The sequence below is a fragment of the Benincasa hispida genome, chromosome 1 (genome assembly GCF_027475165.1).
Source record: "Benincasa hispida cultivar pf3 chromosome 1, pf3_genome.v1.1, whole genome shotgun sequence".
NCBI classification, from domain to species: domain Eukaryota; kingdom Viridiplantae; phylum Streptophyta; class Magnoliopsida; order Cucurbitales; family Cucurbitaceae; genus Benincasa; species Benincasa hispida.
The window spans coordinates 63490538-63504119 of NC_143478.1; positions in this window are offsets into that span (position 1 = coordinate 63490538).

Consider the following 13582-nt stretch of genomic DNA (forward strand, 5'->3'; position numbering starts at 1 on the left):
TCTAGCCAACGACCTTAAAAATTGCGCTATGTAGAGGCAACCAATATTTTAAATTTACTTACTTTCTAGTTTTTTTTTTCTTTTGCTTTTATAGTTTAGCATAATATTTTTAATAATAGATAATTGAGAGAATTTTGAATCTCTTTCTTTGCAGATAATATTGAAGACAAAAGAAGAGAAGTATTTCATGACCAACTCAAACACCAGTCCAAAAATCAGGGGAGTTATCTATTCCCCTCTTATTAGTTTGTCTATGTGATTTCCTTTATTTTACAACATTGAGAACAATGTTAACTTTTAAAGTTGCAGGTGGGTGCAATGCAAGTATGCTTTCGATTTTGGTAGTTTGGCTTAATATCTTTTAATGGTGCTAAATTTTTTTTAATCTTAATGATATATCCATGTCTGGATAACCCTTGAGCATTTGAGCTTGGGTTTGTGGTTTATGCTTTGTGATTTTTTATTTTGATATCATTTTGACTTCTCTGAAATTTTGACCCAATCTGAAAAAATTTGATGATTCTTTATGCTTTTTGATACTTTGATGATCTACAAAATTTGTGACTCCGAACATTTCATTTTTGTTTCAATGTACAAATGCATGAATGCTTGATTGTATGAACATACATAATAAACAAAAAAAAAAAAAAAATCATATCATTCTTTTGTTTTAATTCAACTAAATTAATTTTATTTTTACTCAATCATATCTTTCTAATCAATAAAAATTTTCGAAAGCACTCATTTACTTGTATGTTTTCAAGATCTTAGATAAAAAAAAAAATCAAACAAAATTTTAAACCCCATTTTTTTACAAAACTTTTTATTGTCGATCTCATGAAAAATTGAATTCCTTATTTCAAGTCCATTTTATAATCATATATTTCTAGAAAAATTTTATCTTTCTTGACTTTCTTTGTCACCTCGAAAGGCCCACCTTTAGCCTTTAAAGCAACAAACTTTTTTTAGAAGCAAGACTGGACAAAGTGGATAAAAAAGGGCCTAGCGTATTTATATATAAAAAAAGAAGCAAAATAATTGCTATAGAAAAAGTAATTTAAAATAAAAGTTTTCCAGCAACAACAAGCACTAGTTTACTAACTGTGTGTGTGCATGGACAGAGGTGAAAAGAGCTACCTCCGCCGTGTCAAGTTAGGGCCCTACGAGAAAAGAGTGGATAGGTTCCCAACGGTTAAGTGTAAAAGCTAGCCCTCTAGGTAAAAAAGATGCCTTCTACATTTTGTTTGTTTTGAGTTTTTAGGCACCATTGTCTTAGTGTTCCCTCTCTTTTTTGCAAGGTGGTATGTCTTAGGCCGAAATTTGAGCTAGAGTAGAGGAAAGAGAAAATGAGAGTTAAATAAACCCTTTCAGGTATCTTAGACTCTAAAATAACGAGAGTATTGCATTCTTTCTTCCATGATTTTACTTGAAAAAGTTATTTTCAAAAATGATTTTCAAATGATTGATTACAAATATTTGACTATCTAAGTGATTTATTGCATTTACTTTCCTAGACTTTTGAAAATCGAGATTAGAATTATATAATTGAGTGAATTATACAGTTGAATGAATCACATGATTGAGCATACCAAAAGATTGAGTTAAACAATTTAGTGAATTGCATAATTGAATGAATCAACTGGTTGAATAAAATGAATAAAACCTTTTGGCTTGAATATATACTTTTATTTTTACTTTCTTCGGATGATCAAAAGTTAAGTTGAGGGTGTTTGATACCTCTAAAAAAAAGCTAGTTTTATATCCCTAATTCCATGTATTTTGTATAAACCTTAAACAAAAAATGTTTTTTTATAGGTAAAATCATTTTGAGGACCAATGGAGTCACTTAGGTAAAAAATACCATAATTGGTGTCAAAATGAAGCCTAAAAGCATCAAAATCAAAGAAGTCACCAAAATTACAAAAATGTCACTCAATCGAAGCATCTGGCAACAACAACAACATCACAACCCTAGTCCAATGCTTCAATACAACACTTAAAGGTAGTAGCTTCAAAATAGGGCAATGTTGCAATGTTGCAATGTTACCCTGAGGCATCACAACACTACGGAGATTCACGAAAAAAACTCAAAATTTCGTGCACATGCATTGTCACAAGCAAGTGTCGAACCACCATTGCAGCCTTGCTCCATGCTTGAGGTCTAAAATTGAAAAGAGAGTTGCAATGATATCCTCATCATTGCAACACTACAGTCTTGATGCATTCATGTTATTCCATGATCAAATATTGAAGGAGATGCTACATTAAGTAAGTAATCTAGTTTAGTTTAGGTAGATTCTTAATTTTCTTTGTATGAGGCCTAATCTTTAATAATTTCTCATATAATTTCTTGAATTTTGTAATAACTTCTTGCTGAAATTGATTCTTGAATGTGAATAAATTCTATGCATTGGATTTAAGAATTTTCTGGCCAACTTTCTTTTATTCAATTAATACTAGAAATAGTAACATGTTTCTGTGCTTATTTTCTTAGGGCAACCACAAATGAAAAGTGCAAATGTGTGAATTTAAGTTATTGGGATTAATCTTGTTCATAATTATGCATAATTAGTAATTCAAGAGAAATTGGAGTAGTGACCTAGGCTTTCCGAACTACTAATCCAATCTTCGTCAAGAATTGCTCTTTCTTAATGTCAATGAACAATTAATTAGGTCACTATTGATTCTTACTAATTGAGTCATTAGGTTTGATTACTTGTTTAATCAAGAAATTAGGGTTATTCCTGTGCTTTTAGAGTTTATAGACTAAGTGAATAGCTAGCAAGAATCTTGATTTTGTTAAATGACTATGAATACCAAGAAAAATTAAGAGGAAACCTAACTAAACTAGATCGATGAATAAAAAATCAAGTTTCTATCTTTACATCTACGCATTCACATTCTCGTCTTTACATTTTTTGCACAATTTTATCGATTTCTTTACAAAACCCCCCATCACAATAGTATTCATTAATTGTTTTAGGGCTAGTCGATGGTTCTCTATGGATTTAGCTCGTACTTACAGCTTATGCTACCTATTTTTTAGTGTAAGTTGTAGGAATGGAAATGTCACATCCCCTCCCAGATTACCCTCTTAATCTAGAAGAGAATATAACGACAACAGTTACCAACACCTTTATGGCACTTATTGTCTACCATTATCTTAAACCTATTTAGAAAACCCTTGAATATAACAACAGTTTAAGAAACATAATCTTGGATAACCCAGCAAGGGTTACTCATATAACATAATTACATCATTAACAAATACAGAGTTCAATGCGACACGATAGCTAACCCTTATCTCTAACATGTTCAACACATATGAACAAGCATTTACAAGTAGACACCTAAACTTTTCTGGAAACTGGAGTCTTAAGTGGCGAAGCAGTAGTGTAGTTAACCTTTGGGGAATTGACCACTACTTGAGGAAGAAAACAATTAAAACGAGTGAGGTACTAATCCAGTGAGTAACTAATAAATTATAAAGATCATGCTTTAAAATTTTGGAAAATTGTCAAGTAAACTCATATTTAAAGCTTTCAAACATAGCATAGCTTAAAACATAGCTTAACATAATCCTTAGTGGAGAGAGAACCCTTCTGCTCAATCTCTCAACAAATAACTTAGTTGGTGTGGAGTATTCTCAACACAACCAACGTCAATTCTACGTACATGCATGTGGTTATAACTAAGTACCGCCATACCTTAATGTTGGGATTGGTGTCCTAATTCTTCCAGAGTCTCGTTGTTTTGTAAAGATACACATTTTTTAATGAATAAAATAAGTGTTATTTAAATCTGGCATTTACTTATATCCAATAAACAAAGCTCATTGGTTGTCTTATGTGAACTTAAGCATGTATATGTGATATACAAGTGGATCATGCCTTAAGTGATAACCTAAATCGGTCTGTAGTATAAAGATTAAGGTGAGATACCTGATCCTGGTGACACTACGGATACAGCCCACTTTATAGAGGTTTGCAAGTGTTGTAAACTACTACAAATGGTTGATCCTAACCATTCGTGTGGAGACATGGAAGGGGGGTGTCCTATACAAAGAGTTTGTATAAGACCTAGACCACGAGATGACTAGACTCTATATATAACACTATTGATACTAGAGACTTTCATCTCACCTAAATGACCATAAGTGACACGACCTCAATCCTGAGTGTTTTGTGAACTCCTGCCTTTGAGGGCAGTCTTTAGATTAGTATGGGTGAGAGTGGCCAGATTGCTAACTCAACATGCCTACCTTTTTGGGGACTTGTCTGATCTCGGAGCTGGGAACTTAATCCACAATATGGAATTCAATCCTTCCCGAAGCAGGGATAAGTAGAGAGATTGCTCCCTTAAGGGCTGATTCCGGGGCTTGAACATAGTGGCGACAGCTTCTCTTTAGAAGAGAAGACTCAGTCATAGTAGGACTATCATTTATGTTCATTAGAGGGATCAGTAGTACTTAAGGAGATAGATGTAACAAGAGAGACATAACGGTTATTGGCCTGGTAGTACTTACAAGCGATCTGTGAAGGGTTGTCACACTGCTGATTGGTTAAGATGGGCACATAATATATCTGTAGTGAGGAGAGTTCAACTGTCGGTCTTTAGTGGAGTGCCTGGCAGTTAACAAATGGTGGATCCCGTGACTAAAGAGTTTAGTCAGTTATTCACGTACCATTGGAGCTTCGGATCTACAGGTCCATGAGGTCCCCTTGGTAGCTTGAATTCATGTTGAAGGATCAGTTCTTGGTGTTGATTTGAAATGTTCAAATTGACAAGAGGTATTTTGATTATATGTGATATAATCGGTATGATGTATGAGATACATCTAGTGGAGGATTGATGTAAATGAGATTTACATTAAGTACCATGGAATAGGAAAAGAACTATGGTTTATATGTTTCATGAGATGAAATATTAAAACTACATGTTATAAATATAGTATGATAAGTTGGTTATCATTTATGTTTATAATAATATTAATTATTAGATAATTAATACTTTTTCTTTTAAATAATCAAAGTAGTGGGTGATTATTGATCATAGTAACTGTGAGTTTAAAAGGAAATCAGTTTCCTATTTTGAAAGAGTTTTTTTTATAGAAGTTTTCAAAAAAGTTTGAAAAAGAATTTGAGTTTTCTCTCCGGCGGAAAGAAACTCACGGAAGTCATCAAGTAAATACAGGTTTACAAAATGAGGCTGGGCTAGGTAAACGATCGTGCAGGTGCTAACTAAACGATCGTGCAGTGTTTACTAAACGATCGCATAGCTTTGCTAGACGATCGCTGGCGACTGAGCTAAACGATCGCATAGTTTTATCTAAATGATTGGGCATCAACCTATACGATAGGTCTCCGACTTCTCCCACTTGCCCAGTCGTGTACGCGATCGTTGTTTCCTCCATTCGTCTGCCTTACACCAAGTCCGAACAGAGCCCACCCTCTGGATTCTCACACCGAGAATACCAAGGTCGTCTTGTTGGTGGTGTTAGACTCAACTCGACACCATCGATGTCTTTCGGAGGCCGTTCGTGGTGCTGCGGAGGCCATTCGATGTTGCGGAGGAGTTCGTGATTGAGGAGATCATTGAGGACGAGCACGAAGTGTTCATGCTGTATTCGTGCGGTGTTGTGGTTGTGTAGATCGAGTGCTCGTGGTTGTTGTTGTTCGATCAGAGTGTGCATCGGAGTGTGGAGACGCTTCTACCGTTGTTAGTATAGTTTCTCCCTCTGTACATTTGTTGTTTCATGCTGTAATTTCTCTGTAAATTGTATAACCACTTGTATTAAAGTCGACTGTAAATGATTTGTTGATTCATGATTGTAATTTGGAATGGTCTTGCTTCCACTGCTCATGGAAATCTCGAGTGTCGATTTCCTTCACTTAGGTACTACTGCTTGGATACCTTCTCGTTTTCCTATAGTATCAAGTTCTACTAATCATCATAAAACTCATACTTTGAAGTAAATCATACTTTGAAAGCATAGCATCACAAATAATATGCTTAAACATCTTTACTATTAAACATCAACTTCCAACGCATGCTTCATGTAAAATAAGTATAAGAATACTTAAGTCATGCTTTATAAACTTCTTTAAACTAGCATGCGTTAATGGCTTCATGAAATATAGTTTGCTTGAAAATCATTTTAAACATTCTTTTAACATAAGCAACATGAGCCTAAACATTTGAGCAAAACATGTGCTACTATAACATTTGGAAAACATGAATTTGTCGCTTAGAGCCTTAGGCGTTCCTGCTAGGGTTGATAAGCCCTTCTTATTGGCGTTAACCCTTTGGAAACGAATAACATGTTTAGCTAGTGCCTTTAGTCTTATTGTGAGACTAATTAACCTAAATGAAATTAACATTTAACATAAAGCATCCCTTTCAAGCTTCAACGCATACCTTCTTATGTGTTCAACACTTAGGATTTCCTTGAGTTACTATGTCTTAGCTATAAGACCAACTAGCACACACCAAGCACCCATTGCATGCCTTATGTCCTAGACATGCGACAACCTAGCACACGCCCGCACAGCTTAATGCATCCCTTCACGCATAGCCCAACGCATGCCTTGCGCTTATCCAGCTCCCCGTGCATGCTTGCAACCTACCTGGGTTGAACAACCTGCTTGCTCAATGGTTGAAGCTGCTTGCTTGTTTAACCAAAAGCCAGTTTCAAATTTGAGCTCATATAACTTATTTTCTAGACTTTTCTTTGAAACTTTCCTTGTACAAACTTGTTTATAAACATCTTAACTTGCTTACCTTAAAATTTGAGCTTTGAATTATTCTTCCTTTGTCTAGAAACCTCAAATCTTCAATACTGGCCTACATTCATCTGAGAGCTTGACCTTCTTGTAATTTCCTTCAGATTTCACCTTCAATTCCTTGGAGATTCCTTCCAGCAACCCTAGAAATTCAACTACACTCATCAGGCTTTTGAATGGCTTTAAAATCACTTCATTAGCACGAGTAAAATGCTTAAATCGAGGCTTTAAACTGAATCTTTCCTTTTAAACTAAACACTGAATGTTCTTAATGCACTCTTAAGCTGCCAACTCATCCACTAATTGCTATTAATTCCTTTCATTCTGACAGCTAGCCCATTAAAGTGGGTGACTAAGTTGTAATCACTGTTTGATCAATGCAAGGATTCACATAAATTCACCAACGCATGGCACACTTCATCGCATAGCCCACTAGCCAGTGCACGCCTTGGTGCTTCCTGCGCCCATCAACTTGCCTATTACCGACGCATGGACTTTCCTACCCATACCATGCATTTGGACATCGCATGCATGCCTAGCCTCAGTGTATACCTCAACTAGGCAGTGCATGCTCTGCGTCTTGCACCAAAGCACATGCACAACCCCCATTGCCTAAGGGCTCCATGCCCTTGCACACGCATCCTTACCTATCTAACCTCACATGGGCTTGACCAACGCCTGATGCCAATGCCAACACTTAGCCTCACACTCATCAAGTATCCAACTAACCTCAAGAAACATGGTTGCTACACACCTCAACAACCTTCAACGCATGGGCTTCCAACGCTAGGCTACTATACTTAGCCAAATTTTTCCTTACAAAGTGCCTCATTGTATTGTTGCCTGAGGGCTTTAATGCTCAACATTTAGAACATTTTTCCTTATTTTTCCTTTTCAAGCTTTTCCCTACAAACATATTATTAACTTATACTTAATATTCATTAACATGTTAATTAACTTACTTAAGTAGGAAAAATAGGATTCGTGGTTTACAGGAAAAATGACAAATAATATTCGTTTAAGCTAGCATTTAAAAGAACAACATTAAATCCTTCCTAATAATGATTAACCTGGGGTGGCTATGAAACCCGTAGTTTCCCTCTATGCTAAAGTATCCCTAAGGAATGAGTAAGCTTCGACACCTTGTTAGGAGGCATTGCTCATAGTTGGATGTCTTTCATGTAACCCATGTGGGCAAGCCAAAATAAAGGTGACATGTCTAGATAAGGTTTCCCCTTTTGTGTAAAGTAAGAAAATGAGAAAAAGACAAAAAAAAAAAAAAAAAGAATAAAAGTTTGGTTCCCTTAAGTGTGTCATTGCATTATTGAGTCTAGGAAGTTTAGCTCTTGAGCCTTCAAGGCAGAGGGGCAAAATGAATTGAGACCCTTATAAAACCATTTTCGGGTTGTGTGGGTGTAACTAGTAAGGCTTGGATTCACTCATGCATGAATAGTTTAGAATCATTTTTAAAATGTGATTCATTGATTGATTGTGATCGATTTTCATTTTTTATTGTAAATATTATCCTATGAGACTGTTGAGACTAGAGTAATGACCCTTGCGATTTAGCAAGCTTAATTTTGTGTCAATGTGCGATTCTACCTTGTTTGAAAACGAACAAGAATTAAGTTGGGGGTGTTTCATAGTACCGAAAATGTGCTATCTTCCTTTTCTTAATTCAAGGTCGTCACTGAAGGGATTGAATCCAAATATAAAAGCAATTTATCATTCTGTCTTTGAATTGGAATTGGGAAAATCAAAATTGATTTTTACGAAAACATAAATTAGGCTAAGCATATAGATTTTTCAATCTAGAAAAATCAGATATTAAGAAAAAATACCTTTGTAGAACCAAAAGCTTTAAGCAATTCCTCCAAGGTCACAAACGAAGTTATTGTGAAATCCCAAGAAATCTTACACCTATAAGAACACCACCAATTAGAGTCCTTGTTATTCCCAGGACATAAGGAATTGGAGTGTGGGCTTCAAAGAGATTTTTTTTTTTTTTTTTAAAGGGAAATTTTCTGCTCTAGAATTTTAGAGTAAGAATGCGATAGTGTATGAGAGAGAACCAATTGCAGAGAGATTTTCTTTTCTATGTTACGTACTTTGTTTTACATAGAGGAAGAATAAGAGGGGGGAGGAGGAGGGGGTTACATTAACTCTCCTTCTCCCACACATTTTTACTAAAATAACTCCCTGAATGGGAGTTATTTACTTTTATATTAATATTATATTAATATATAAAAATAATACTAAATAATATTAATATAATTTTTATAAAATGGTTAACTAACCATTAATAATCATCTTATATGCATTTATAATCATATTATAATGCAACCTTCTCTTTTAACCTATAGTTTTAATATGAATCAAATTCATATTAAATATTAATCTATAGTATAAAAACTATTTACAATATTTAATTTTATTTAAATGTTTCTCTCACACATTATATAGTTTTAATTATAAATCACATTTATAATTAACTATATATTATAATGCATCAACATACATTATACATTATATTAATCATATTAATATAATTAATTACTTAAATTTCCATAAATAATTTGACCAACTCAAATTATTCCAAAAACAATTATTCCTTGTGTTTTATCTTTAGTGAGCTAACATGGGGACCTATTGAACCTACATATTAGAAGCTCTAATGATTCGAGATTAACCAAATAAGTTCTTTAATTGGATTAATCAACACTCATTAACTGTCACTAAAGACCAACAGTTACACTCTTTGCACTGTAGACATATTTCTGGGTCCATTGGATATAACCAATCAATAGTAAGTTGACCCTTCACAAATTACTTGTAATTACAGCTAGGTGAAAATTACCATTTTACCCTTGTAGTTACATCTAACTCCTTATACGCCTTTGATTCCTCTAATGAACAAACAATTTAAGTCCAACTATAAACTAACCCCTTTGGGGAAAATGAGAGAGTGAGGCCTCATTATTCAAGACCCGAAATCGGCTATTAAATGAGCAATTTATCCACTTTCTCCTTATACAGGAATGAGTGAACCTCAAAGTAAACTAGTATTGAATTAAATTTCCAAAGACGCTATAGATAAATCAATAAGAGTTGTTGATCAGGAAGGCTTTTCAATAAGAATTGTTGATGGAACTAGTTAGTCACATCCTTCTCAAGAGTTGAAAGAGCCTTGGCGCATGAGAGGGTTGTTCAACAGCCTGATAGTTGCATGATTTTAATGGAATCTTAGGTCATCATACCTAATGATGGCTCAGAGGATCTATTGACTTTTAAACAGTCAATGGAAGATGCAGACCAAGACCAGTGGATCAAAGCCATAGACCTCGAAATAGAGTCTATGTACTTCAATTAAGTCTGGGAATTTGTAGATCAACTGAATGGGGTAAAATCTATTGGTTGCAAATGGTCCTATCGGCTAATGTATTTGAGAGCCACTTAGTGAGTCTAGGACTATGGTTATATAAATCTAGGGCAACTGGCAGAAATCATGGGTATGTGATGCCCTAGTTTATTGTATTTATGTTTCTTTTCTTTTATACTCAACATTGTATATGTAATCAACCAAAGTTTCAGCCCAAGTGGGAGTTTGTTGTTGAGTTGTATGTCTTGAAACTCGTGGTTTGTAAACATTAAACATATTCTATTTACAATAAAGATGTTATTAAGGTTTATTCAGTCAAGTTGTTATTGAATTTGTGAATTCCACCTTTTAAACCTAAATAAAAAAAATAAAAAAAAAAAAAACTAAGAATCTCTGGCTATAACATGAATACTTGGACTTAATGTGGAGATATAAAAGTGGATCAAGTTCAAGTAGTAGCCAAAACAGTCTATAAGTATAAAGATAAGGTTGGGTACCTTATCCTGAAGCCATTATGGGTGCGACACATTTTATAATTGTTACAATAGTTGTACAGTGTTACAAACCATGTGATCTTGAATTGTTCATGTGGAGACATACGAGTAGGGGCATCCTATGCAAAAGATATTTGTATAAGACTGGACCACAAAATAATTACTTTTACTTTATAACATTGTTTACTCTTAAAACAAACTATTTCAATTCGATGACCTAAGGTAACTCGATCTTAATCCTGAGCTAACTATGAATTCCTATTTATTCGGGATTATCTTTTAATCTGCATGGGTCAGAGTGGCTCAACATCGCCAACTCAATAAGCCTACCATAGAGGTAGGCTAGGTAGATAGTTGGGGACATAATCCTGCAAGATGGAATTCCTTCCTACCCATTTTTAAGGATAGTAGATAGGTTGTTCCCTTAAGAGACCCCACCCTCTCTTTGGCCTGAGAGGGTCTATTAGTGGATCAGTGGAGACTTAAGGAGTAAGATGTATTACAGGGGTAAAATGGTAATTTGGACTCATCTATAAATACGAACAACCTGTGAAGGATCGACTTACTACTCTTGGTTAAATCAAGTGGACAGAAATATAGCTACAGTAATGAGAGTTCAGCTACTAGGCTTTAGTGGAGTGTCCTTGTAGTTAACAAATGTTGATTAATTAGGTTAAAAAAGGTTTAGCCAATCAATCTCGGATTATTAGAGCTCGTGATATGTAGGTCCATTAGGTCCCCTACTAGCTCATAAATAGACTAAACCATAGAATAGCGTGATGAGAGAATTTGAAACGTTCAAATTCGATTTAAGGAATTATTTGTTAGGCTTGAGAAGTGAATGATGGGCTGATTATACACACTGCACTATTGATCTTTTTGGCTTAAAGAAACCCAAGCCCTATTCTGAATACCGGATACCACCTTTGATAATCACACAAACACAAAACAATGTGCTAAAAGCACAATCCGTGTGATGAGAAATCTCTACCCTACACCTTGATGGCTGAGATTAGAGAAAGGCACTGCTGTAGTTTGTAGAACTCTAATGACTATTCTTTTCTTTTCTTTGTTGCAGAGAAAACATGAGGAAGTTGTCTAGACGATAAGGAAAGAGTCGTCTAGACGATGGAGGCTTTACTGAAGATCATCAAGACGATGGGGTTCAAGACGATGGTCTACACGATAGAGGTGCCAAGGTAAACGATTGATGGCTAAAAGCTACACGATCGATGGCTCGAAGGTAAAAGATAGAACAAATAAGATCGGAGAAGAAGATGAATACGATGATTTACGTGGTTCGGCCAAGGATAGCCTACGTCCACGGAGAAGCTGACGGGAGTTTTATTAGGGAAATTTACAAGATCGCTAAAAGATAAGTATCAATGCTTTCTTGCACACTCTGTATATTTTTCTCACTCACATTTACATTTAGTTACAAAATTTATATAAAGGTAGCTTGAATGTAAATGATTTGTAACAACCTTGAAGTTGTTTTCACCTTTCAATAATAACAATCTCCACCTTGAAATAAACTTCAAGTTTTTCTTCAGCTTCTCTAATCTGTCTGTCTTCTTCTTTAACCTTTGTCTCTCAGCTCAAACCCTATAATATCACGGCACTTCTAAAGTTTGAGCTGAGTGACTGTCTTTGTCAACATGTCAGAGGCATTCTTTAAGGTATGTACTTTCAGAACTTCAATCTGTTTTGCTTCTATCTGTTCTCGCATGAAATGATATTTAACATCAATATGTTTAGTTCTGTTATGATACTAAGGATGCTTAGATAAATGTATGGTGCTATGATTGTCACAAAATATCTTCATTGTATTCTGTTTGATCCCGAAATCACATAGGAGACCCTTTAGCCATAGGCCTTCCTTTACTGCCTCTAAAGGGGCAATAAACTCTGCCTCAGTAGTAGAAAGGGCTACTACTGATTGTAAAGTAGCCTTCCAGCTTATGACACACCTTCTATATAAGAAGATATACCCTGATAATGATCTTCTCTTGTCTAGATCTCCAGCATAATCTAAGTCAACATACCCAATCAGCTTTGGTTCACTGTCTGGAAGCTGTTGGTACATTAGTTTAGCATTAGAAGTACCCTTAAGATACCTCATTATCCACTTTGTTGCCTCCCAGTGCCTTTTACCCGAATTAGCCATATATCTACTCACCAAGCTAGTAGCATAGGCAATGTCAAGTCTTGTAGGCACTATTAGATACATTAAGCTTCCCACAACTTAGGAATACGGGACTATTGACATTATCTTCTGATGTTTAATGTCAGATTCTCTAGGTGAATTCTCTGCTGAGAGTTTGAAATGTTTAGCTATAGGAGTAGATACTAATTTGGCCTCTTTCATTTGATACTTCTTTAATAATTTATTACAATACTATGACTTATCAATGCTTAGAATACTTGCTTTTCTGTTTTTAATAATGTCAATGTCTAGTATTCTTGTTGCATTGCCCATATCTTTCATTTCGAACTCTGACTTGAGTAAATCTTTTACTTTATTTAACTCTTTCATAGTTGCTCCTGATAAAATCATGTCATCCACATATAGTAACAAGTAGATAGGATGAGTGTAGGAATCTGTGTTTATGTAAACACAGCTGCCATAGGAGCTTTTATAAAAGCCATTCTTCTAAACAAAATCATTAAACCTTCTGTTCCCTCATCTAGGGGACTGTTTGAGGCTGTAGATAGACTTTTTAAGTAGGCATACATAGTCTTCTTTCCCTCTGACCTTATACCCCTTAGCTTGGCTCATATAGATAACTTCATCTAGGAAGCCATGTAGAAAAGTTGTTTTAACATCTAGTTTCTCCAGCTCTAGGTTATTTTGAGCCACAATAGACAACAACAATCTGATAAAAGTCTGCTTGACCACTGGAGAAAAAATCTCATTGAAATCAACA